This window comes from Lepidochelys kempii, unplaced genomic scaffold (assembly GCF_965140285.1).
Source record: "Lepidochelys kempii isolate rLepKem1 unplaced genomic scaffold, rLepKem1.hap1 scaffold_242, whole genome shotgun sequence".
Classification (NCBI taxonomy): Eukaryota; Metazoa; Chordata; order Testudines; family Cheloniidae; genus Lepidochelys; species Lepidochelys kempii.
The window spans coordinates 61,171-84,358 of NW_027621922.1; the positions used below are offsets into that span (position 1 = coordinate 61,171).

General features: G+C 45.5%; 1 long non-coding RNA gene across 1 annotated transcript in view; it reads right to left on the reverse strand.

Moving 5' to 3' along the window:
• Positions 1-10,871: 10,871 nt before the first annotated feature.
• Positions 10,872-23,188, reverse strand: part of LOC144930015 (uncharacterized) — a 42,077-nt gene continuing 29,760 nt past the window's right edge. The window contains exons 2-3 of the long non-coding RNA XR_013635132.1: positions 19,104-19,177; positions 10,872-11,198 (exon numbers count right to left, since the gene is read on the reverse strand). This is a non-coding gene — a long non-coding RNA (uncharacterized LOC144930015). The remainder of the gene's footprint in view (positions 11,199-19,103; positions 19,178-23,188) is intronic.

Consider the following 23,188-nt stretch of genomic DNA (forward strand, 5'->3'; position numbering starts at 1 on the left):
TTGCTAGTTGATACAGCTTGGACATGACATTTTTCTGATGTTTTCAATAGATTGGTATGTTTTCTTTCTTATTGATAAGTGGCTCATCTGCAAACGAATCAAGAATTAGCCCAATCCTTTTGGGGCTTTCCTTGGTCCAGATATTGCTTCCGTTTTGGAGATTTCACAAGCTTCAGAAGAAGTTCCAATTCATCTTTCAATTTCAAATGTGTCTGACATTGATGCTAAGATATAATTATTTCTGACTTCTGACTCAAGCCTATCTGCACCCACATTTTGGTGAAACGAAATTTTGCCCAACTCCATGCTTGCCACCCCTTCTCGTCTTTCCCCCCGCCCGCCCACAGATCTGTTACGGTTCAGGTTCAGACAGTGAAACAGTTGATTGCTCCCATTGTGGGAAAATCACCAGCCCATTGTGTATTTTGTTTTCATCTCTCAAAATGAAAATAAGATGACTGTAATTTTTTTAAAATGATGAGCTGAAAAAATGCGAAATCTTAATTTTAACTGGACACACACACACACTTCTTTTTTTTTTTCACTTCAGTGCAGGTTCAATCAGTAAAACAAAATTATGGTTCAGGTTCAGCTCCAGTTCCAGTACGAAATCCCGGTTTGAATTAGTTCTCCGGTTCCAGTGTGAGACCAGATGGGCAAATGAGATCAGCATCGGAGCCAAAGGGAGCTGGCGGCAGCTTCCCCTGGGCCCAGGGCAGAGAATCGCAGCCAGCTCCGCTGGGAGCAGCCTGGGGCCAAACCCTCCCCCTGCAGCCAGGATGGCACCGGGGGGCACCGCTCCCTGGGGGGATGGGCAGGTCTCTCTTACCTTCCCTCCAAGCGGTGCCCTCCCCGGGAGCAGGGGCTGGAGCCCGGGATGGGGGGTCCTGGCCAGGCTGGGGTCTCTGCACCGGGGGGAGGCTCCTGGGGAGCAGCGGGAACGTTACTGCTGGAGATTCCCCTCTCCCGGCTGCAGCCAGGGCCCCGGGGTCCCCAGCAGCAGCCGCCGGGGCTCGGGGATCTTGCAAGGAGCGTGGGCTCCCCACAGCGCCCCAGAGTCACTGCAGCGAGAGCGATTCACTTCCTGCTGCTGGACTGAGTGACCCCAGCGATCACTGCAGCCCCCAGGGACAGTCAGGCCGATGCTGATCTCATTTGCTGGGAGCCAAAGGGCTCCCTTTGGCTTCTTTGTTATGTAACTGCTTATTCATTTCTTGAAGTAGACTTTTGCTTGTTTGGGGGCTTTGGGTGGGGTGGGGAGGCTTCTATTAGGAAGCCTATAATGGCTTCTTTGTACTTGCCCATTCATTTCTCTCAGTAGCCTGTTGCTTTTCTTTAAGAAGCCTGTTGCTTGTTTTGCCATTGAAGTGTGTGGCTTGTTTGGGGCTTGGTGAGTGGGACTGGGCGGTGCCCCCGAAATGGGATTGGCTTGCTTTGGGCTTGCTGGGAAAAGGCAGTGCAGATTTTTTATTTTGTGAGACTTGGCAGCCTTTTCCAGACTGCGCTGTGGGGACAGCTGGGTCAATGACACCTGGGGGGTAGGAGCCGGAAGGGGGCTGAAAAGGGGCAGGGGGAGTGTGGGCCAGAGGGGATTGAGGCATGAAATGGGATGTTTTAGGGGGCAGGAGGGAGGGAACAGGGATGCGGGGCATGGGATGGGATTGGGGGGCTGTGAGTGCACTGGAGGGAGGATAAGACAATTCCTGGGAATCAAGATGCAGGGGGAGAATCATGGGGTGGGTGGGAACAGGGCTGGGAGAGAAGGAAAATGTGAATGGGGGACAGTGAGAAGGGAAGAGGGGGAGAAAGTGGGGGGGTGAGACTAGGGGGCTGGAGAGAGAGTGACAGAGGAGACTGGCTGGGGGAGGGGGAGAGAGGCTAGTGATAAAGTAGAGGGATGGTGAGAGATCCAATGGCAGCTCTCCCAGCCCATGGTACAGACCGGGGCAGTAGGAGGGGGAGGGGTCTTCCCCACCCAGCAGCCAGGGGAGATTTTGTTTTTACTGGAAACGGTCAAAGTGTTGGGGGTGGGGGGGGCAGCAAAGGACTAACCCCTAAGGGCTCCAAAGCTACAAGGTGAATATCCCCACAGAACTCACCCCCCAACAGACACACTATTGCATTATTTTCTTAGGCCAAAATCATGATTTCTGGGCTCTGGCTTCTGACTGGGACTGTTTGGGGTGACAGGATGGACCAGGGTCCCTCTTGGATTTCTGTGCAGGATTCAGGGCTCAGAGTCACCCCCAGAATAGCAGGGGGTGGGTCCAGATGGGCAAATGGGATCAGTATCTGCCTGGCTGTCCCTGCGGCTGCCCAGGGAGCCCAGTGGGGCACAGTCATTAGCTGCTGCCACCAGCAGGATCCTAGTATTACTTAGGGAGAAGAGGCTGGTGTCTGCCTCTCTCTGACCTGAAGAAGATCTCTGTGTAGCTCTTACACGTATCTCTTTCACCAGTAGAAGTTGGTCCAATAAAAGTTCTTACCTCACCCACCTTGTCTCTCTCTGCTCATGGTATTAGCACTCTGGAGTTGGTTTCCGTGGGGCAGATGCAGCTCCCTGCACTGTGATCTGGGAACCTGAGCAGCTGCTGCTCCCCCAGTGCGGTCTGTTCTGGGGAGAGACCTTCATTAAAGCTCCCTCCGTGCCCAGCCCAGCTGGGGACTTTCTCTGGTGGCTAGAATGAGACCCCTGGGGCAGCCCTGGGCTCTGCTGACTCCAACTCCTGAGCTGAGACTCCAGATGATGGGACAGACCTGGGGGAAAGTGCTGGGGACTAGCAGGAAAGTGACTGCACAAAAGCCCCCTTTAAGGGACCCACTGGTGAGTTTGTACAAGAGGGGAGAAAGCAGCGCTTAATGTGTGCCAGGGCTTGCCAGAGCTGAGCCCCTGCATCTCTGGGCTTGCCATGTCAGTTATGAAAGTAAAAAAATTGCTTGAGCCCCAGCACCTCTTTCATTACAGATAAAGCACTGGGAGAAAAGGGAAGGAGACTGAAAGGGGCAGCAGGAACAATAAGTGGAAAAAGAGATTCCCAGGTCCCAACCCTACCTAGATCCATTTGCTGCCCCACCCTGGGAAGATTGACTGTCCCGGGAACAAAGTGAGGACCAGAGAGCAGAAGCCAGTTCGTGTCTCTGCTGAGTCACTGCTGGAGGGATGCGCTGCCCTCGAGGACAGTGTCAGGGGAATTCCCCAAAGTGGCTCTTTTGATCCTACTCTTTTCTAGCATTTGCTTCAGAGACTCTTTTCCTGGGAGGGTTTAAAATTCCCACTCTAGCACTTCGAGTGCAGAAGGTGGAGGCCGACAAGGATTATAAAAATGAATACTGGCCACTCCAGGCTTGTATTACGCTCCCAAGTTCACAGCTTTTCTCTGACCTTGGATGGGTTGATGCTGCCACCACCCAAGTGCAAAAAACCCCTTTGAGAACCCAGGAAGGCGCACTTGGGAATTCCTTCCTGTAGGGTACCCTCAACCCCTTTCACCCCCGCCCCCTGAGGAAGAGCTGAGAAAGAAAACAAAGGAAACTAGCTGTTGCCACCAGCTAATTAAACAACATATGCACAAACCTTTTAGGACACAAAAATCCAATCCTGTTGTTAAAAAAAGGTAAATTTTATTAAAAACAAAAAGAAAGAAAATACATTTGGAACTTAGGCTTTTTGCTAGATTTAAAAAAAAACAAACAATCAATTACAAGGATTAAGCACCAAGATAGCTCTCTTGAGGTCCAGCTTAAAGGCTACAAGCAAAACAAAAGCACCTGGGGTTAGCACAGAGGAGTCCACAAGCCATAAAGAAATAAAAGAGATAAACCTAATTGCATCTTCCTAGACATTTCCTGATCTATTACATATCTGGGGTTTCAAATGAGTAGTTTCTAGGTATGATCTGATGATTTTTTCATACCTGGCCCAAAGCTTTTACAGCATAGTTCCAGCCCTGTCTCTGCTCCTCCGGAGAAGAACAACAGACAGACAAAGGGGAAGTTTTTTCCAATTTTAAAAAGTTCTGGCCTTCCCATTGGCTCTTTTGGTCAGGTGCCCACTCCCTTCCTTTTCCAGACCACATGACACTAAATTCCATTTTGGTACCTGTGTTTTTCCATGAACTGGGCTGGGAACTTAGCTTGAAACAAAAGGTTTCTGCCATATGGAGAGACTATATAAGGTGGGGAGTGACATCATGATTTGTCTTCGCTCCCCCACAATTCAACACCTGAAAGAAGCTCTGGAAGACAAAGGATTGGGAACAGGGGAGGGGAAGCCAAGCTGCCAGGCACATGTTCCTTGTGCCTTAAGAATGTGCAAGCCTGCTTGTATCATCAGTCACGGGGAGATATTGCTAATTCATATCTATCTAGTAATTTAGGCTTAGTTTCCAATTTTGTTTATTTGCTAGGTAATCTGTTTTGATCTGTTTGCTATCACATATAATCACTTAAAATCTATCTTTCTGTAGTTAATAAACTTGTTTTATAAGAACATAAGAATGGCCATACTAGGTCAGACCAAAGGTCCATCTAGCCAAGTATCCTGTATTCTGACAGTGACCAATGCCAGGTGCCCCAGAGGGAATGAACGGAACAGGTAATCATCAAGTCCTGTCGCCCATTCCCAGCTTCTGGCAAACAGGCTAGGGACACCATCCCTGCCCATGCTGGCTAATAGCCATTGATGGACCTATCCTCCATTAATTTATCTAGTGCTTTTCTGAACCCTGTTATAGTCTTGGCCTTCACAACAGCCTCTGGCAAAGAGTTCCACAGATTGACTGTGCGTTGTATGAAGAAATACTTTCTTTTGTTTGTTTTAAACCTGCTGCTTATTAATTTCTTTTGGTGACTCCTAGTTCTTGTGTTATGAGAATAAGTAAACACTTCCTTATTTACTTTCTCCACACCAAGCCTGATTTTATAGACCTCTATCGTATCCCCCCTTAGTCGTCTCTTTCCCAAGCTGAAAAGTCCCAGTCTTATTAATCTCTCCTCATATGGAAGCTGTTCCATACCCCTAATCATGTTTATTGCCATTTTCTGAACCTTTTCCAATTCCAATATACCTTTTTTGAGATGGGGCAACCACATCTGCGCACAGTATTCAAGATGTGGGCATACCATGGATTTATATAGAGGCAATATGATATTTTGTGTCTTTTTATCTATCCCTTTCTTAATGATTCCCAACATTCTGTTTGCTTTTTTGACTGCTACTGCACATTGAGTGGATGTTTTCAGAGAACTATCCACAATGACTCCAAGAATTCTTTCTTGAGTGGTAACAGCTAATTTAGACCCCTAAAAAGTATGGCTCTGGTTTGGGAATCCCCCTCACATTCTCAGCCATGAAGACTGATGCAAAGAATTCATTTAGTTTCTCCACAATGGCCTCATCATCCTTGAGTGCTCCTTTAGCATCTCGATTGTCCAATGGCCCCACTGGTTGTTTAGCAGGATTCCTGCTTCGGATGTCCTTAAAATTTTTTTTGCTCTTAGTTTTTGACTCTTTGGATGGCTGTTCTTCAAATTCTTTTTTGGCCTTTCTAATTATATTTTTACACTTCATTTGTCAGAGTTTATGCTCCTTTCTAGTCTCCTCATTAGGATTTAACTTCCATTTTTTAAAGGATGCCTTTTTGCCTTTCACTGCTTCTTTTACTTTGTTGTGTAACCACAGTGACACTTTTCTGGTTCTCTTACTATGTTTTTTAATTTGCGGTATACATTTAAGTTGAGCCTCCATTATGGTGTCTTTAAAATGTTTCCATGCAGGTTGCAGGGATTTCACTTTTGGCGCTGTACCTTTTAATTTCTGTTTCACTAACCTCCTCATTTTTGTGTAGTTCCCCTTTCTGAAATTAAATGCTATGGTGTTGGGCTGCTGTAGTGTTTTCCCCACCACAGGGATGTTAAACCTTTACTCGTGTGTCTTTAAGTGAGGTGTTTGGGAAAATCTCTGCTTGGTAAACAAAGGCTGTTGCACATCTTCCCCACATCGAGGGGGGAGAGAATTAATTAATGAGCTTGCATTGTACAGATCCTGTGCAGTGCAAGATGATATAATTCTGGGCTCATACTCCAACAGGGGTGCAAGGCTGGGGAGCTGGGAAAATGGAGGTTGTCTCCTGTTTGTCCTTGTGTGGCTTAGGTAAAGCACTGAGGTAACTCAGTTAGGTGTGTGGCGTCACCTGCTGTCATGTTGGGTGATAACAGGGCCTGGAGCGGCTGGCTGTGTATCACCAGTAGAGCAGTGTGAGAAAGGACAACTCAGCTGAATTGTTAGGAGGCACAGCAGTTCCAACCACTCCCAGACTACACCCCGGGGAGTGACAACCTCTCACAGCGGGCAATGACCCTAACTCAGTCTGAGCAGAGGGAACCTTTTCCCAGTGCCTTCCCCAGCAATCCTCCCACCCTTTGCCCAGCCCAGTGCTGCCACGCTCTCCCTGCCAAAGTTACCGACTGGGTGTGGGAGACCTTTCCTTCTCCTGCTGCACCTCCCCCTGGCATTTTTCTGGCTCACTCAGCTTCTCTCCCTGGCAGCCAGGCCCAAATGTGGAGCAGAGGGGGCAGGACAGAGATGCTTCTCACGGTTGAGGGTGGCTACTCTGGTTTGCTGCCTTTGTGTACAGAGCCTGGCTGGGGAAGTGGTGGCTCGCCTCCTGTCTCACTGCCTGGACCTGGCTGCCAGGAAGAAGAGGCTGGTTGCAGGACCACAGCCTAGCCTAGTGGTATTGTTTTCACAAGAGCCTCCAGGGTTGTAATGTTACCAGGGGGCTTGTTCCAGCTCAGCAAACAGCAGGAGTCAGTTCCAGGAAGGGAAACACCCAGGTGCTGCTACAGGTGGGGCTTGTTTCTGAGCTCGGGAAAGTGAACCTTATCCTGTTACACTGTCCAGAGGGAGCCATGGCTGCAGGGAGCTCTGTGGAAAGTCTCCAGGATGAAGCTACTTGTCCCATCTGTCTGGAGTATTTCACGGAACGTGTCACTCTGGAGTGTGGGCATAATTTCTGCTGAGCCTGCATCAGCCAGTGCTGGGGAGAATCAGACACAGGCATCACCTGCCCTAAGTGCAGACAAGCTGTGCAACAGAGAAACCTCAGGCCAAACAGGCAGCTGGCGAATGTCCTAGAAATAGCCAAATGGCTGAGTGTCCAGGCAGCGAAGGGATCAGGAGTGTGTGTGGAACACCAGAAGGCTCTGACACTGTTCTGTGAAGAGGATCAAACCCCCATCTGTGTGGTTTGCCATCTGTCCCGGACTCACCGAGCTCACACTGTGGTCCCCATAAAGGAGGATAACCAGGAGTACAAGGTAGGGAATTGCTGTCAAGTTCAATGAGTAACAGCTTTGGATTTTTATGACAGGTGGAAGTTGCCTGTCAGAGGTGTGACTGCATTGTTCAACTCTGTAAGGCCTTCATTGTATGGGAGATGCTATAAACAATAAATGAGACAGCTGGGTGGCAGGAAGGGCAAACAATTAAGACTTGAAAAATTTCTAATGTGGGAAAGTTTTACCTGAGAAGCAGAATCCTTTTCAAACCCAGCTCTCACTGGTGAACTAAGGGAACTCTCTATGGAACAGAAGCTGTTAAATGATTAGTGAGGTTTAAGTCACCTGCAGGCCTGTCTATGTGAGACTGTTGCCTTCAGACTGGAGAATATCAAGTTAAAAAGCTGATGTTGTCATTGCTGATTTGTATCTTAGCATTTATCATCATTGTTGTTATTTGCATCCCAGTAGCCACTACAGACCCCAGATGAGATTTGACCTTGATTTTGCTGGAACCTGCACAAAACAGTGTGAGGGACAATCCCTGCTCTGAGCAGGGATAATCTAATGTATAGGCTAATCTGAGAAGAAAAATGCAGAGTGGGATGGGAAATGGAGGGTCAGAGTGGGGAAGTTAATTGCCTAAGGTCACCCAGCAGGAGAGTGACTGGGTGGGCAATAGGACCAAAGTCTCTCAAGGCCCACACCAGTGCCTGAACCATGAGACCATGCTGTTGTGGCCCTAGCAGCGATGAAGTCTGTTAGAAGGGGAAGACTCTTTGAGAAAAGTCTGAATCATAGAATATTAGGGTTGGAAGGGACCTCAGGAGGTCATCTAGTCCAACCCCCTGCTCAAAGCAGGACCAATCCCCAATTTTTGCCCCATATCCCTAAATGGCCCCCTCAAGGATTAAACTCACAACCCTAGGTTTAGCAGGCCAAAGCTCAAACCACTGAGCTATCCCTCCCCTCAAGCCAGTAAGGAGATGAAGTTTCTCCTTGGGATTCTGAATTTCCATGAGGGGTTAAACTGAGATGCACTCTCACCCCTAAAAATAAAAATCAAACCACCCAAATCATTTCTGTTGATTCAGGATAAAATCCAGCTCTATTTGAAGATTCTGAAGGAAGAGAGAGAAAATTTCCAGGGATTTAACTTGAATAGAGAGAAGAAAAGCCAGGAGTATCTGGTAGGTTCCTGTTGTTATTAACCTGCATTGACATGGGAGGTGAGGTTGGTTTGTAGGCAGATTCCCTTGTGGCCTTAGGAAATGTTGGCTTTTATCTACTACTCCGTTACCACGGATGCTCTGTGTGTATGTGCAAAAAGAAAAGGAGGACTTGTGGCACCTTAGAGACTAACCAATTTATTTGAGCATGAGCTTTCGTGAGCTACAGCTCACTTCATCGGATGCAGTGAGTATCCGATGAAGTGAGCTGTAGCTCACGAAAGCTCATGCTCAAATAAATTGGTTAGTCTCTAAGGTGCCACAAGTCCTCCTTTTCTTTTTGCGAATACAGACTAACACGGCTGTTACTCTGAAACCTGTGTGTATGTGTGCACTCACCTCCATACAGATGGCCTGAAAAATCCTCTTCTCCATCTTCAGATTCTAAGCTTTCATTTCTGGTAATGAATTCTTGTCCACCTTTTGTGGCTTTGACGAAAATCTAGCCAAAATGATCTGAATGTATCCAATGCACAGTTCTGTGCCTGTCTGCACTTTTTGTTCAATTGATTCATTTTTTCTTTCCATACATCTGTGTCAACGTAGTTCTGTGTAGAACTGAGTAAACAACAGGACTTTTCATTGACTGGAAATTGGGAAAAAAAATGGTCAAACCAAAAATAATTTTAAAAAGTTTAGCAAATCAGTGTTCCATTTTTTCTTGGGCAGAGTGTTTTGTTTCAATTTTGACCATGAAGAAGGACTTTTTGAAGGAAAAACTAATTTCAAATTGAATAATCAAAACATTTTCTTGATTTTTTTAATCATGTATTTATTTATCTGCTTATTTATTTCTTCATTTATCCATCCAAAAAAGGTGGATATTGAGAAGAATTCATTAAATATTTCAGAGTCAATGAATCTGCCTTTTCCCTCCAAAAAAGTTTAGTGCAAAAAATGTCACTCAGCTCTAGTGCTAAATCTTGCCTCCAGCTGCCTTGGATCTGCATTTTTAAAGGCCCCTGGTAACACGATATCCTAACCATGTCAGACATGAGAATATCCCTTTAAGAGATATAGGGGCCAAATGGGAAGGTGTGAGAAAATCCTCTTTCTACTAACCACAGGTCACAGGCAAGTGTTAGATGTCTTAGCATGTGCAAAGAAATTCTCCCTCCTGCACACTCAGCACTCCATGAAAGGACCCCAGGCTCCATTCACATCCCAAACAAGCCCTTTCCCTATTTTCTTACAGAAACAGACAGAAACAGAGAGGCAGAAGATTTTATCTGAATTTCAGAAACTGCGGCAGTTCCTGGAGGAAAAGGAGCGACTCCTGCTGGCCGAGCTGGAAAAAACAGGACAAGGAGATTGTGAAGATACAGAATGAAAATGTTACTAAACTCTCTGAGGAGATTTCCCATCTCAGTGAGCTGATCAGTGAGATGGAGGGGAAGTATCTGAAGCCAGTAAGCAAATTCCTGCAGGTGAGACAGAGTAAGAAATACCCCAGATCCCACACAGGGACAGGACCATTCCCAAATTGTGGGCACTGGAGTCCAGCTGTCAGTGAATTCCTGAAATGTGCATTACAATTTTTCTATGACGAATTAGAGATATATAGATATGAGAGATGGAAAAGCCCCATTAGCTGAGATAATCCATGGTTCTGGGGCTAGACCAGAGCTTCTTTTTTCAAGATTTGCAAAATCCCTTCCCTGTAATCCTCAGTGTGTTTCAAGTGGGTCTCAGATTATTTTTCTCTCTTTTTCCCCTCTAGGATGTCAGAAGTACCTTGAGCAGGTACATGGCTCTTTCTCACTCCCACACACACTTCACATGCTGGGAAAGGACTTGGAAGCCATGTTAACCCCGCTTCTCTCCAGGGCTCCATGGCAAAATGTGTGGGGCAGGTTCACATTTTGGATACAAATCTCTTTAATGAATTTAATCCTGATGTTCTCACTGTCTTTCTGTCTGGAATAGCTCACAACTGTGAAAGCCAAATTCAGGTCAGATGCCAGAAAACAGGGCAGACACCCTAAACTGGTGGTATATTCTATAATTAGATTTCACCGAACCAGTAACGAACATGCACTCCTGGATCACTGTATCAGTCTTACCATGGAGTCAAAGACAGTCCCCTTAGGATCTCCAGCCCTTCTTGCCACCCAGACAAACTGGGCTTTGTGATATTGGTCACTATACCAAATATCACATCACATTAGGTTACTCCCAACCACAAACGGTCAGTTACTTACCCTGGTCAAATTTGTACTCTGGATCTCACCAAAGACAAAGCTGAAGTAAATTCACTAGTAAACTAACTAAAGATTTATTAGCTAAGAAAAAGAACTGAGACTTATTGAGAGGTTTAAGCAGGTAAAATACATTAACAGGTGAGTCAAAGTTTATAGTTCCAAGATGATAGCAGAGATGTAGTAGTCTGCTAGTTTTCCAAAAGTCTCTCAGGGATACCCAAAATCACTTTGGGGACCTCCTTCCACTCACTCAGTATTCTACCCTCTTTGAATCTAAAACAGTTCAGAGATACAGGATCATTCCCTGGAATCAGTATTTACCACTTCTTTCCACAGAAAGCAATCATCCAAGTGTTTTCATCACAGCATGCATTTTTCCTTTGTTGACTAAATGCAGACTGAGCCTGAAGATTTCCATTGTCGAATGCAATGACCCATGCTTTGAAGTCAGCATGCTTCTTCATTTCCTGTTCCAAGGCTCCAATCCTGTCTGATGGGCAATTAAATCACAGAGATATTATGTTATGTATGTCCCTGTACTTAACTGATCCTAGATCAAAAGTGTGTGTTAGCATCAAGATGAGAATTTACTTGATGTGTAAAGTTCATGAAAACTAATGGATTGTTACATGCTATTACCTAACAATATGCATTATGTATGAGATAGCAGAGAACAGGTTACAGATGAGAAGACAATATCATTCACATTTCCTTTGAACTAGATTAATACTCAAATGAATTAGTACACTTAACATTTCTTTGATATTCACACAGAAGTGAATTGGCCTATGGCTTTGACCTGAGCTGGCCTGGTGGTGTCACACTGACCCTTTTTAGAGAAGACTCTGGAATTATCCATTCAGGGGGAAAGATTAACCTAAAGTATTTCTTAGAGATGTCACACAAACAACAGCCCCCCAACAGTTAAAAACACAGAACATAAGGAATACAGCAGGAGTTTGCCTGGGACTGGTAAGTATCCGAGTCTGTGTTTGCTTGCTGAGGAAGTATCCGAGCGTGTGTTTGCTGGGGGGGCAGTGTGAGAGCCTGAGTGAGTGTCTGATTGGCTGCTAGCCTGCAGGGGGCGGGCAGTAGGGTGTCTGTTTGTTTGCGACAGGGAAGCCTGGCTGTTTAAAAATAGCCAGAGCTTCGCGAACCAGCTGAGCGGGGGAGAACCAGCGGGGACAGCAGAGCAGCTCACAGCAGGAGTTTGCCTGGGAGTTCGCCTGGAGTGAGCCCAGTGAGGCTTACGTCTTGCAAACTGCTCTGAGGAAGCTCGTAGTAGGAAGGTGATATGGAAGCGGGGGGGGGGGGGGGGGTTCAGCTGTTGTGACCTGCACTGGATGTGCCATGTTTGTCTTTCTTCCACAGGACAGAAGCGACTTTGTCTGTACAAAGTGCAAGCTGGTCTCCATACTGGAAGAGAAGATTGAAGGTCTGGAGCAACAGATAACAACCCTGCGTTGCATACGGGAAACTGAGGATTTCCTGGACAAAACTCAGGATAGGCTTCTAGGGGCACAAAGCTCTACAGATATAGAGCAGGTTGCACAGAGGAGCCAAGAGGCCAGTGAAGAAGCTTGGCAACATGTGACCTCCAGAAGAGGTAAGCGGAATGTCCGGGTTCCAGTAACACAGACACAGGTAACTAACCGCTTTCATGTTCTCTCCACAGGTATCGTTGCGGAGGGTGGACCAGATGATATGTCTGGGGCGAGAAAGCAGAAGGAGACTCCGCTGGTTGGAAGGCATGAGATGCGATGTCCTGAGGTTGGGAGTTCCACGACCACCACTCCCAAGAGAAGAAGGCGGGTGGTGGTGGTCGGGGACTCTCTCCTCTGGGGGACTGAGTCATCTATCTGCCGCCCTGACCGGGAAAACGGAGAAGTCTGCTGCTTGCCAGGGGCTAAGATTCGCGATGTGACGGAGAGACTGCCGAGACTCATCAAGCCCTCAGATCGCTACCCCTTCCTGCTTCTCCACGTGGGCACCAATGATACTGCCAAGAATGACCTTGAGCGGATCACTGCGGACTATGTGGCTCTAGGAAGAAGGATAAAGGAGTTGGAGGCGCAAGTGGTGTTCTCGTCCATCCTCCCCGTGGAAGGAAAAGGCCTAGGTAGGGACCGTCGAATCGTGGAAGTCAACGAATGGCTATGCAGGTGGTGTCGGAGAGAAGGCTTTGGTTTCTTTGACCATGGGATGGTGTTCCATGAAGGAGGAGTGTTGGGCAGAGACGGGCTCCATCTTACGAAGAGAGGGAAGAGCATCTTTGCCAGCAGGCTGGCTAACCTAGTGAGGAGGGCTTTAAACTAGGTTCACCGGGGGAAGGAGACCAAAGCCCTGAGGTAAGTGGGAAAGCGGGATACCGGGAGGAAGCACAGGCAGGAATGTCTGTGAGGGGAGGGCTCCTGCCTAATACTGGGAATGAGGGGCGATCAACAGGTTATCTCAAGTGCTTATATACAAATGCACAAAGCCTTGGAAACAAGCAGGGAGAACTGGAGGTCCTGGTGATGTCAAGGAACTATGACGTGATCGGAATAACAGAGACTTGGTGGGATAACTCACACGACTGGAGTACTGTCATGGATGGTTATAAACTGTTCAGGAAGGACAGGCAGGGCAGAAAAGGTGGGGGAGTAGCACTGTATGTAAGGGAGCAGTATGACTGCTCAGAGCTCCGGTACAAAACTGCAGAAAAACCTGAGTGTCTCTGGATTAAGTTTAGAAGTGTGAGCAACAAGGGTGATGTAGTGGTGGGAGTCTGCTATAGACCACCGGACCAGGGGGATGAGGTAGATGAGGCTTTCTTCCGGCAGCTCACGGAAGCTACTAGATCGCATGCCCTGATTCTCATGGGTGACTTTAATTTTCCTGATATCTGCTGGGAGAGCAATACAGCAGTGCATAGACAATCCAGGAAGTTTTTGGAAAGCGTAGGGGACAATTTCCTGGCGCAAGTGCTAGAGGAGCCAACTAGGGGGGGCGCTTTTCTTGACCTGCTGCTCACAAACCGGGTAGAATTAGTGGGGGAAGCAAAAGTGGATGGGAATCTGGGAGGCAGTGACCATGAGTTGGTTGAGTTCAGGATTCTGACACAGGGAAGAAAGGTAAGCAGCAGGATACGGACCTTGGATTTCAGGAAAGCAGACTTCGACTCCCTCAGGGAACGGATGGCCAGGATCCCCTGGGGGACTAACTTGAAGGGGAAAGGAGTCCAGGAGAGCTGGCTGTATTTCAAGGAATCCCTGTTGAGGTTACAGGGACAAACCATCCCAATGAGTCGAAAGAATAGTAAATATGGCAGGCGATCAGCTTGGCTTAATGGTGAAATCCTAGCGGATCTTAAACATAAAAAAGAAGCTTACAAGAAGTGGAAGTTTGGACATATGACCAGGGAAGAGTATAAAAATATTGCTCGGGCATGTAGGAATGTTATCAGGAGAGCCAAATCGCACCTGGAGCTGCAGCTAGCCAGAGATGTCAAGAGTAACAAGAAGGGTTTCTTCAGGTATGTTGACAACAAGAAGAAAGCCAAGGAATGTGTGGGCCCCTTACTGAATGAGGGAGGCAACCTAGTGACAGAGGATGTGGAAAAAGCTAATGTACTCAATGCTTTTTTTGCCTCTGTCTTCACTAACAAGGTCAGCTCCCAGACTGCTGCGCTGGGCATCACAACATGGGGAAGAGATGGCCAGCCCTCTGTGGAGATAGAGGTGGTTAGGGACTATTTAGAAAAGCTGGACGTGCACAAGTCCATGGGGCCAGACGAGTTGCATCCGAGAGTGCTGAAGGAATTGGCGGCTGTGATTGCAGAGCCATTGGCCATTATCTTTGAAAACTCGTGGCGAACGGGGGAAGTCCCGGATGACTGGAAAAAGGCTAATGTAGTGCCAATCTTTAAAAAAGGGAAGAAGGAAGATCCTGGGAACTACAGGCCAGTCAGCCTCACTTCAGTCCCTGGAAAAATCATGGAGCAGGTCCTCAAAGAATCAATCCTGAAGCACTTGCATGAGAGGAAAGTGATCAGGAACAGCCAGCATGGATTCACCAAGGGAAGGTCATGCCTGACTAATCTAATCGCCTTTTATGATGAGATTACTGGTTCTGTGGATGAAGGGAAAGCAGTGGATGTAGTGTTTCTTGACTTTAGCAAAGCTTTTGACACGGTCTCCCACAGTATTCTTGTCAGCAAGTTAAGGAAGTATGGGCTGAATGAATGCACTATAAGGTGGGTAGAAAGCTGGCTAGATTGTCGGGCTCAACAGGTAGTGATCAATGGCTCCATGTCTAGTTGGCAGCTGGTATCAAGTGGAGTGCCCCAAGGGTCGGTCCTGGGGCCGGTTTTGTTCAATATCTTCATAAATGATCTGGAGGATGGTGTGGATTGCACTCTCAGCAAATTTGCGGATGATACTAAACTGGGAGGAGTGGTAGATACGCTGGAGGGGAGGGATAGGATACAGAAGGACCTTGACAAATTGGAGGATTGGGCCAAAAGAAATCTGATGAGGTTCAATAAGGATAAGTGCAGGGTCCTGCACTTAGGACGGAAGAACCCAATGCACAGCTACAGACTAGGGACCGAATGGCTAGGCAGCAGTTCTGCGGAAAAGGACCTAGGGGTGACAGTGGACGAGAAGCTGGATATGAGTCAGCAGTGTGCCCTTGTTGCCAAGAAGGCCAATGGCATTTTGGGATGTATAAGTAGGGGCATAGCGAGCAGATCGAGGGACGTGATCGTTCCCCTCTATTCGACATTGGTGAGGCCTCATCTGGAGTACTGTGTCCAGTTTTGGGCCCCACACTTCAAGAAGGATGTGGATAAATTGAAGAGAGTCCAGCGAAGGGCAACAAAAATGATTAGGGGACTGGAACACATGACTTATGAGGAGAGGCTGAGGGAGCTGGGATTGTTTAGCCTGCAGAAGAGAAGAATGAGGGGGGATTTGATAGCTGCTTTCAACTACCTGAAAGGGGGTTCCAAAGAGGATGGCTCTAGACTGTTCTCAATGGTAGCAGATGACAGAACGAGGAGTAATGGTCTCAAGTTGCAGTGGGGGAGGTTTAGATTGGATATTCGGAAAAACTTTTTCACTAAGAGGGTGGTGAAACACTGGAATGCGTTACCTAGGGAGGTGGTAGAATCTCCTTCCTTAGAGGTTTTTAAGGTCAGGCTTGACAAAGCCCTGGCTGGGATGATTTAACTGGGAATTGGTCCTGCTTCGAGCAGGGGGTTGGACTAGATGACCTTCTGGGGTCCCTTCCAACCCTGATATTCTATGATTCTATGATACTTATAGGATGGGGGACTCTAATGTGGGAAGCAGTTACTCTGAAAAAGACTTGCGGATCATGGTGGATAATCAGCTGAACATGAGCGCCCAGTGTAATGCTGTGGCTAATTGGGCTAATCTGATCCTTAGCTGTCTAAACAAAGGAACATCAAGCAAGAGTAAGCAGGTTATATTACCTTTGTATTTAGCATTGGTGCAACCACTACTGGAATACTGTGTCCAGTTCTGGTGCACTTGATTCACGAAGGGTGTTGATAAACTGGAAAGGGTTCAGAGAAGAGCCATGAGAATGATTAAAAGATTGGAAAACATACCTTATAGTGAGAGACTTGAGCAGCTCAATCTATTTAACGCAAAGAGAAAGTGAAGGGGTCACACCTTATCACGCAAGAGAATGTGATCTACCTACCTGATCACACAAAAGAATGTGCTTAAGGAGCTGATAAGCCTACCTATAGTATATAGGAAAAGCATCTGCAATATCTTGGGAGACTAATCTGAGAGACATACAGTCACATTCCAGGGTGCAGTCCAAACCAGAGAAGGGTTGTGTCACTGCCTGCCCTGCAGCCTTGGGTCCCTCACAATGCTTTGCTGTTGTAGCTCCCCCACTGGGCTGCTCTCAACTAGCCTACCAGCATGCAGGACACACCCTGAGTGTTTCTATGTCGCTTCAGCCCTGGTCCAGTATCTCTGACCCCAACAGCCTCTCAGTAACATGCCAGCCACACTCCGGCTTCCACCAGCCTTGGTTACTACTTGCAGGGTGACCCTACCATATTCCCAGTCCTGAATTTTCCCCAAAACATGTGCTCTGCAATGTCCAACCCTCTCCTGAACAGTTCAGATATTAAGGTTCATTTCTCTTGTTCAAAGTAATTATTTAACAATTTGCTACTTTAACTGGAGTTGCCAAACAGTTCAGTTTAAACACAGCACTGGATTGGTCTAGATTAAAAAAAACAAACAAACAAACAAAACAAAAGAAGATAGGATTTAAATTAGCTCACAGATAAGAGAGAAAATTAGAAATGGTTTTAAGCAAATAGATGTAAAAACATGCATCTAGAAGTCTAAAACAATCTAGCAAGTTTTGGTTCAAGGTTTTGTTCAAGAGGGACTTTCTCAGTCAGTGTCTTCCGGGCAAGATTATGACTGTCTCTTTCCTTGGTCAGGATCTCTCCCAGAGGCCCAAAGATGTGTTGTTTTAAGTGAAAGAGAGACTGTGTGGGGTTTTCTGCCCCCCTCTTTTATGTGCAGTGTTGTTGTAGCCCAGGATATTAGAGAGACAAGGTGGATGCATGGACTTCTATTGGTGAGAGAGACAAGCTTTCAACCTTACATAGAGCTGTTCTTCAGCTTAAAAGCTTGACTCTCTCATGAGCAGAAGTTGGTCCAATAAAAGATACTTCCTCATCCACCTTGTCTCTCTCTTTTATAGTCCACGTGAACCTTTGAAATGAATAGGTACCTTGATGAAGAACAGAAATTTGACAGTAAAGGGCTCTTTACTTTAGCAGACAAAGGAATATGAAGATACAATGACTGGAAGTTGAAGCTAGGTAAATTCAAAAAACATAAGGCTATTATTTTTAACAGGGAGGATAATTTACCCATGGAACATCTTACAAAGGGTTGTTGTGGATTCTTCATCACCAGAAATTTTAAAATCAAAATTGGATTTTTTTTTTTTGGAAATATATGCCCAAGTTCAACCGCAGCTATTGGGCATGGGACAGGAATTAATTCAGGTGAGTCCCAGAGCTTGTTGGGCAGGAGGTCAGATTAGATAATCACAGTGTTTCCTTTGGGCTTAAAAAAAATCTATGAATTTATGAATTAATTTTAATTAACTTGAAAAATTAAGTCCACATTATTCCATTGTTGAGATCATTTTATACAAAGACTGCAACACAGGGTCAATTTCTTAAAGGGCCCAGTTTGTAATTAAGTTTGATTTATAGGCTAATTAACAAATTTCTGAATTCTCAGAAAATTAATTCTTCCCTCGAAGACTAAGTGCTGTAAATTTGGGGAGGGTAATGTATGGTTTCTCAGACATAACAAAGAGGTGGAATTCTCTGATTGAGGTGCCAAACAGAACTCTGCCTGAACAATGATGTGAAGATCCTCAGCAGTGTGCCCTTGTTGCCAAGAAGGCCAATGGCATTTTGGGATATATAAGTAGGGGCATAGCGAGCAGATCGAGGGACGTGATCGTCCCCCTCTATTCGACATTGGTGAGGCCTCATCTGGAGTACTGTGTCCAGTTTTGGGCCCCACACTACAAGGATGTGGATAAATTGGAGAGAGTCCAGCAAAGGGCAACAAAAACGATTAGGGGTCTAGAACACATGACTTATGAGGAGAGGCTGAGGGAACTGGGATTGTTTAGCCTGCAGAAGAGAAGAATGAGGGGGGATTTGATAGCTGCTTTCAACTACCTGAGAGGTGGTTCCAGAGAGGATGGTTCTAGACTATTCTCAGTGGTAGAAGAGGACAGGTCAAGGATTAATGGTCTCAAGTTGCAGTGGGGGAAGTTTAGGTTGGATATTAGGAAAAACTTTTTCACTAGGAGGGTGGTGAAACACTGGAATGCGTTGCCTAGGGAGGTGGTGGAATCTCCTTCCTTAGAAGTTTTTAAGGTCAGGCTTGACAAAGCCCTGGCTGGGATGATTTAATTGGGGATTGGTCCTGCTTTTGAGCAGGGGGTTGGACTAGATGACCTCCTGAGGTCCCTTCCAACCCTGATATTCTATGATTCTACCAGTGTCTGTATAGTGGAGATAGCATTGCTGAAGAGAGATTATTACCCTGGTCCCTGTACATTGAGTAAAGGGTCCAGAGTAGAGTAAATTGGTACTCCTAATAGCACAGCACAAAATCTCACCCCAGTCAACATATAGCAGTAGAAATATTGCTTTTCTTGCAGAATGGACTATTTTCAGTAGCCATTCTTTAGTCTTCTGGGTATTTTTGACGTCAGGTGATGTCTCTACTTATTGGCATTTGTTAACATCAAGCCATATCTGTTTCTCCTGCTACGACAATTTTTCTTGCTATTCTCAGGGGTTGCTGGGTTGTGGCTATTATACCTGATTCAGCTGTGTCCCCGTCTTAACCAAGAAAGACTCAAAACCTCGTCTTCACACCCAGACTCCACACAGCGCTTAAAAAAAAAAAAAGAGGGAGACTGGTTTAAAAAAACAGCACACCAAGAAGCTCTTATTTTCAGTCTTTCACTTCTGACAAAGTGCAGTTTCTATAGCTGCTTCAGTACAATTACAGAAATCATTCCCACTCTTGAACCCTAATTTGCTGCCAGAAAATCAGGGTTGTTCTATGTACTCTGTATACCTCAGTTTAATGAACCCCACCCCACAAGATTACTGAGTGGTAGTGAGGAATGGGTTGTGGTGGATTTGCAAGAAAAGTCAGAGGCCTCAATGGGGTGTACCACCACAGTTTACCATTGTGGAAATATCCCAAAGAATTGAATAGTAAATGATAAGCTTTCTATAGCTTCTTGAACCATTCTGGAGAACATAATGGAGAATGATGTCCCTGTTACAAAATTGTACTGTTTGGTTTTGAACACACATAGGAAGGATGTGAATTCTATAGTTTTTTAGAGCAGTGGTTTTCAACTTGTGATCTGTGGACCCCTGGGGGTTTGCACAATCTATGTCTAAGATTTCCAAAGGGGTTTGCACCTCTATGTGAATAGTTTTAGGGGTTTCGCAAATGAAAAAAGTTGAAAACTATCATTTTGGAGTAATTCTTACAGAATGCTTACATTTCTATAGACCCCTATTGGTTTAATATCTGTTAACTTTATGGGACTAACATAGGGTGGTTACCTCCAGGGACAACCCCTCATGGCCTCACGGTGGCCCTGCAAGAGGCCTCTTTTTCAATTTCCTTCTTCCAGACTCCCCCACTCACTCCAAGCAAACTTTCTGAGCATAAATAGCCCTTTGTGGGGCTAGTACCAAAGTCCCACAACAATAATCCCGAATTCCCCAGCACAGTCCAAACAGTACATTCAATCTCCAGCAGCCCATCAACAGCTCTGGCATCTCTGATCATGCTCTGGATCTCCAGTATAGCTCCATCCCTGACAGGTGTTTGTCCAACCTGTTCTTAAAAAAACTTCCCATGATGGGGATTCTACAAACTCCTTTGGAAGCCTATTCCAGAGCTTAAATGTCCTTTATTTAGAAATTTGTTCATGCTATCTAACCTAAATCGCCCTTGCTGCAGATTAAGCCCATTACTTCTTGTCCTACCTTCAGTGGACATGAAGAACAGTTGATCACTGTCCTCTTTGTAACGTCCCACCTCAGTCTTCCTTTCTCAAGACAAAATAGGCCCTGTTTTTTTAACATTTCCTCATAAGTTTTCTAAACCTTTTATCATTTTTGTTGCTCTCCTCTGAACTCTCTTCAATTTGTTCACATCTTTCCTAAATTGCAGAGCCCAGAATTGGACACAGTACTCCAGCTGAGGCCTCATCAGTGCTGAGTAGAGCGGGACAATTACCGCCCATATCTTACCTACGACACTCTTGATAATACATTGCAGAATGATATTAGCCTTTTTGCAACTGCATCCCATTGGTGACTCATTCAACCTGTTATCCACTATAGCTCCCAGTTCCTTTTCAGCAGTACTACCATACAGTTTGTTATTCCCCATTTTGTATTTGTGGATTTAGTTTTTCCTTCCTAAGTAAAATACTTTGCCTTTGTCTTTCTTGAATTTCAGATCCATTCTTTAATCTGTCAAGGTCATTTTGAATTCTAGTCCTGTCCTGCACAGTGCTTGTAATCCCTCCCAGGTGACATCCTCCACAGATTTTATAAGTACACTCTCCACTTCATTATCCAAGTCATTAATGAAAATATTGACTAGCACTGGACGTAGGACTGACCCCTCTGGGACTCCACTTGATACATCTCCCATTGTGACAGCCAGAGAGATAACTACTCTTTGAACTACTTTTTCAACCAGATGTATCCCTACCTTATAGTAATTTCATCTAGACCACATTTCCCTTGTTTGCTTATGAAAATGGCATGTGGAATGATGTCAGAGACTTACTAAAATCAAGATAAATCAAAGAAGGAAATTAAGTTGGATTGGAATGATTTGTTCTTAACAAATCCATGCTGGCTACTCTTCATAAACACTGATTTGCTAGGGGCTTACAAATTGATTGTATAATAATTTGTTTCAGTATCTTTCCAGGTATCGAAGTTAGGCTGACTGGTCTATAATTCCCTGCGTCTTCTTTGTTGTCATTTTTGTTTTAAATAGATAATACACCTGCCCTTATCCAGTCCTCTGAGATCTCATCTGTCCTCTGAGAGTTCTTGAAGGTAATTGCTCATGGTTTCAAGATTGCTTCAGCTATTTCCCTAAGTACCCTAGGATGAATTTCATCAGGCCCTGCCAGCTTGAATACACTTATCTTAATATTCTTTAACCTGTTCTTTCCCTATTTGGGCTTGCATAACATGTACCCTGCAGAGGAAGGTTGGGGCCTGCATAGTATAATCTATTTGCACTGCAATTTAGTGGCAGAGGTCCCAATCCTGCAAACACTCATGCAGATAACTTTATGCTTACGAGTGGGCTCATTGATTTCAATGGCATTTTTCATGTGCATAAAATTAAGCAAATGTGTGCCTGTTTGCAGGATCGGGACCAGAGTTTGTAGTAATTTATACACTGGCTCTAATGTGGTTTAGAATCCCCATTGTGAAGAAGGTTCCTGGAACAGTTGTAAAAGAGCTTCTTGTGGCACAGTTCCTGTGGGAGATCCAGTATTTAGTAGCGATATCTTTGGCAAGGGGGTTAAATCCCACTCTTCCTCCTGCATAAGGCTGGGAAAATTCATAACTCCTCTTTGTAATTATTCTTGCATCAGGGAGAATGCTTCCCATACTTGGGAAGCAATCTCATCTTGTGTGGAGCCATTTGTCCAAACCTAGGCCTTGAATCTAGAAGGTACTTGCACCTATGATTAACTTAAAGCGTGTGAGTAGTCCCCTTGCATTTCGTGGGACTACTCTCATGATTAAAGTTAGGCATGAGTTTAAGAACTCCTATGAATCACAGCCCTAATGAACACTTGAGAACAGGCACAGCTCTCTGCACCAAATGAAAACAATGAATGGGCCACACCTATCATACCCAGGGTTAAACCAGATAAGACCATCCACAACTGTGTGGATTATAAAGCCATGGTGAATCAGGTCTCCAGGTTAGACAATTACTCCATTCCAAGGACAAAGGACTTACTGGCAGTGTTAGGTGGGGGTTGAAAAATTTAGTAAGTTAGAAATGTTGCAGGCTTACCAGAAGATGAGGCTGAAGGAGGACTGTAAAAAAAAAAGAAAGAAAGAAAAAGAAAAGAAAAAAGTACCACTATAAAACACTCAAGGGATTATATCAGTACCATCAATTACCATATGGAATATTAGCAGCACCTGGAATTTTCCAGAGGGCTGTAAAAATTTGTTGAACCCACATGTTGTAGTGAGGATCGATGACATCCTCATCATAGTTGGAAGTGATGCTGAGCATCTGTCAACACCGGAGAAGGTGCTTCACAGATTGGAGGCAACAGGACTTCACTTAAAACAAAGTAAGTGCTTTTTTGTAAGACCGGAAGTGATGCACCTGGGTAATAGGATGGATTAGAAGGGATTCATGGAGCTCCAGTCGGTATGGAAGAGCACATTCATTGCCCTCCACAGCCTGCCATCCACCAATATGCATTTCCATCTGGCATCTAGGGCCCCCGACTGACCACCCCCAGTAAAGGAACAAGTACATGAAAATATCTGGAATGTAAGTAAATAAATATTTGACTGCTGTGAGTTTTGCAAGTGGCCAAAAGACAAGGAGAACGGAGACCTGACTCTATCTCCCTCTCCCTTCCGAACAAGATGGCTGATGTGGGCACGGCAGACACATCAGATATCAAGGCCATAGCACAGCTGACTTACTTCAATTGACTCCTCTCTGGAAGCGCTGACAGGATGCATGAAAGAAACAGAAGAGTGAATATCAATGGTGGAAATTCAGGTACAAGGGCTCTCTGCCCAGGTGCAGAGAAGCCTCACAGACTAATCTTCTCTTAAATCAAAAGTGGCAGACATTGAGCAGAGGT